Source organism: Dicentrarchus labrax, unplaced genomic scaffold, assembly GCF_905237075.1.
Source record: "Dicentrarchus labrax unplaced genomic scaffold, dlabrax2021, whole genome shotgun sequence".
Lineage (NCBI taxonomy): Eukaryota > Metazoa > Chordata > Actinopteri > Moronidae > Dicentrarchus > Dicentrarchus labrax.
Genome location: NW_026136719.1, coordinates 37,013,786 through 37,017,870, shown reverse-complemented (window position 1 = coordinate 37,017,870; position 4,085 = coordinate 37,013,786). Strand labels below are relative to the sequence as shown.

General features: G+C 40.0%; 1 long non-coding RNA gene across 1 annotated transcript; it reads right to left on the bottom strand.

Moving 5' to 3' along the window:
- Positions 1 to 506: 506 nt before the first annotated feature.
- Positions 507 to 3,265, bottom strand: LOC127351277 (uncharacterized). The gene is made up of 4 exons (XR_007880833.1): positions 2,480 to 3,265; positions 2,077 to 2,168; positions 714 to 1,917; positions 507 to 616 (listed from the first exon to the last, which is right to left on the bottom strand). It is a non-coding gene; the product is annotated as an uncharacterized LOC127351277 (long non-coding RNA).
- Between the last annotated feature and the right edge of the window lie 820 nt (positions 3,266 to 4,085).

Here is a 4,085-nt window from a genome sequence, read left to right as displayed (position 1 = left end):
ACTATGACAGGAGGGGACTGGGAACAGTCAAAGATTTTTATTAAAGGGACATTGTGTAGTGTTTTAAGTATTTTATTAGCTAAAATCAATGTCTTCATTCATAAATGTGTCCTCATTGGTGTAAAATGACCTCTGCCAATGATCTGACTTATCCTCATAAGCAAAGAATTTCTTATCTGTATATACATTGGATGGGCAAGTCCATGGAGGCTTTCATGTCGTTCCGCCATTTTGAAAAACTATAATCGCCAAGAGGGACATAAAGGACTAGCCTACCTGTCTAGCTAATCCACAACACGTTTTCGTTCAGAGCCAGCATCACGTGACTGAAAACAGTTTTTGGATTGAGCCAGTTCCTTTTTTTGCTCACTATTTCTCCACATTTGGAGAATACATGGAACACTTGATGCTGGCATGCATAAAAATTGTTTCGCCAATATATACAAAGGAGGGTAAACATTTCGGTGTTTGGACCAGTAATCCAGTGGATCTTCCGATCTTTCCAGCGATGGGTCAACCATGTACCGCTGCACCTCTACTGTGGCATCTGCTGTGGCATTCCTTGCCCTCCTGGCTTCAGACACATCTCTATCCAGAGTTGCCCAAAGGTTAATATCTGAAAGACAAACATGACAGCAATCATCAGTACTGAAAGGTTTCAATTTGTATCATGTTTTACTACTTATTTACTTTATACTTATTTATAACATTACCTGTGGATGGAGGATTTCCAACATTTGCTGGTGCTGGTTGATCTGATGTCGAAGGCTGTTCTTCAGTAGGGGTGTTTCTTATTACTTGGGAACACTGTGCAGTCAGGCTACTGATGATTGTGCTTGTACCTGGTTGTAAAAGCCTAGGGTTTTAAATCTTGGATCCAGCAGTGTTTGACAGGTTCAGTGCAGTTTGGTTCTCTGTTGTGTCAAATTTGTTAAGCATCACCGACACCAAGTTCTGTCCCAGTTGTTTTGCAGTGTTGTGGCTTATGTTTCTCACTGTGTCATATAAGTACAGCATCAACATCTTTATCATAGAGATGACCTTTGACCCTGAGACCCTTTTCTCCTCTGACAGCTCTACTGTTGCCTGGTAAAAGGGGCCCAGCAATTGCAGGCATGCAGCGGCTGTCTCATAGTCCTCGGAGGACAGAGGTCTCACATCTGTTTTTCAGCGTTGCAAGAGCTGCCCCCACTGACTGTCTCTCTTTAAAAAGACATTGCAGCATTAGGAAGGTGCTGTGTCCACCTCCTGAATCAGCTTCATTACAGGACGGTTCATCTGCTCCTGCACTTCTTTGAGCTTTTCTCTTGCTGTTGTGCTGGTTTTAAAAAAATGTGACCACCTTGCTTGCCCTTGTGCGAAGGTCTTCTAGGCCAGGAGTCGCATCTAGAGACTTCTTCACCACTAAATTAAGTGAATGAGCAAAGCAAAGTGCATGTCTCAAATTTAAGCTTCTGACAGAGGCAACCATATTAGCTCCTGCATCTGTAACAATTGATGTTACTTTGCCTTCAATGCTCCATTCTTCCATGAGAGACCTCGTTGCAGCAGTAATGTTGGCAGCTGTATGGGCTTCAGGGATAGGCAGCACTCCCAAAAACACTGTGGCCAGCTTCAAAGACTCATCCAGATAATGGCACGTCACTGCTAGATATGCGTCCATATTAATGGAGGTCCACATATCCGCAGTCAGGCTCACAGCCTCTACCCTCTGAAGTACAGCCTTGGCCTTGGTTTTCTCCACCTCATACCTCTGAACCACCATGTTCTTCAGAGCCCGTCGGGATGGAAGACTATATGTGGGATCAAGCAATGCCACAAACTTCTCGAAGCCACAGTCATCCACGATGGAAAAAGGCTGCGAGTCTTTCACCATCATATTGACAAGAGCTTCATCTAGCTCTCACTTTCGGTCTACTAAGAAAGAAAGAAAGAAAGAAAGAAAGAAAGAAAATTAATAAAATAAAATAAGGAGTTATGTGAAATTGCATTTCTATGAAGCAGGTCTATGAGTCATGGAATACAGTCATATCATATTGTGTTAGTGTGTCTAGTTAATAATGATATAATACATACCTTGATTTGTGTTGCCCTGGTTGGCAGTGCCTAATCATGGAGGAAGTATTGCCATGATACTTCAGTTCAGCCGAACACACCAAGCACTGGACCTGTAGAGAAAGCCATTTGTAAATAAAAATGTCTATACAGCTATAGCCTAATTCAATTTCAATTCAATTCAGTTGTATTTGTACCGCGCCAATTCATAACAGAAGTTATCTCAGGACACTTTCCAAACAGAGCAGGTGTAGACCGAACTCCTTATAACATTATAATGGCTATACTAATCATATACATTATTTTAGTGTGTTGCTACTTAATATAAACTTGAGATGGACCATAGCTATAGTACCGTACTGGTAGTTACTGTTGTAAATGTAACTTTACTTTTCCTACTTTACATATTAAACAGCACACCTACCTTACCAGGAGCGACCAAATTGAAGTATTCCCTCATGTTAGAACGACCTCTCTTCCTGGCTGGCTCCATAATGAATCAATACAAACGCAATGAATCAATACAAACGCAATGAATCAATACAAACGCAATGAATCAATACAAACGCAATGAATCAATACAAACGTAATGAATCAATACAAACGTAATGAATCAATACAAACGTAATGAATCAATACAAACGTAATGAATCAATACAAACGTAATGAATCAATACAAACGCAATAACTCAAAAGTAACAACTCTCCAACTACGATAACAACCCACAAATTGTGCATTGTTTAGAGCGGTTATAAAGTGTTCATGGCATTCAAATTCAAAACTGTCTCAACCTGTCACCTGTCGGAATCGGGCCAGTGAATCACCTGATTGGACCGCGAACCAGTCAGCTGATTCATTCAGGCAATGAAACTGTTGCTGCTTCGGATTTTTTTCGCACCAAAGCAAGCTTTGAAGCAGTGGTTCTATGGAATTGTAGTTCAGGGTTCGAAGCACGTATTGAAGCTTCAGTGTAGCACTGCCATCACTAGTTGTTGCTACTGTTGTTGCTGTGCGTCTGACTATCTGTCTGTCTGTCTGTCTGTCTCTCTCTCTCTCTCTCTCTCTCTCTCTCTCACCCCAACTGGTCGAGACAGACGACCACCCACCTAGAGCCGAAGGATCTGTCCTAGGTTTCTGCCTTTTAACAGGCAGTTTTTCCTTGCCCTTGTCGCCAAGTGTCTTGCTCATGGTGGTACTGTTGGGTCTCTGTAATTAATGTTTTAAAGAGTTCGGTCTAGACCTGCTCTATTTGAAAAGTGTCCTGAGATAACTTCTGTTATGAATTGGCCTTATACAAATAAAATTGAATTGAAAATTAAATTGAATCTTTCTTTTAATCCAATCATTTTCCAGGACCTTTCCAGAACATTTTGAAAGAGTTTTTCTTGACAATACAGGACAGCACATGCTTAGATCATATAAGATGCACTTTCAGGCAAATCGACTACATTAATTTGGCCAGAGCCCATAATAAACAGCAAGTTCAAATAAAGTTTAATTTATATTATTTTACAGAAATCATCTTCTAGTTAGTGTTCACTGCATCTACAATTAACATCACTGTGAATGCTTTAATCAACAATAGCAACAAGAAATCTGATCATTAATAGGCTGTATGCATGTAGATTAAGAATTTTGCTAATAGCTCTGGAAAAAATAGATGTCAGTTTGCATCTGGTAAACCAGTTTTGAAGTGCTTATCATAACAGTTTATCCTACCGTCAAGATTCAAACAAAATACGCACCTCGGTTTATGTATTCAATCTGAGTGAGGGGCTAAAATACAAACAGGACAATAGAGATTACTTCCTGGATATTTGGTCATTTTAATCAATTTTCAAAGTGTTTGCATGACTGGAAAACTAGTCTTTAAATTTCCAGCTTTTCCAGGACATGTGGGAACCCTGGATAACAACAGTTTTTTAAGGTCAAGAATGAAGATAATGTTTGTTGACTTGAGAAAAGATGATGAAATTCATGTAATGTTCATATTGCCACACCTGTATGTCAGATAAAAAAAACCAACACA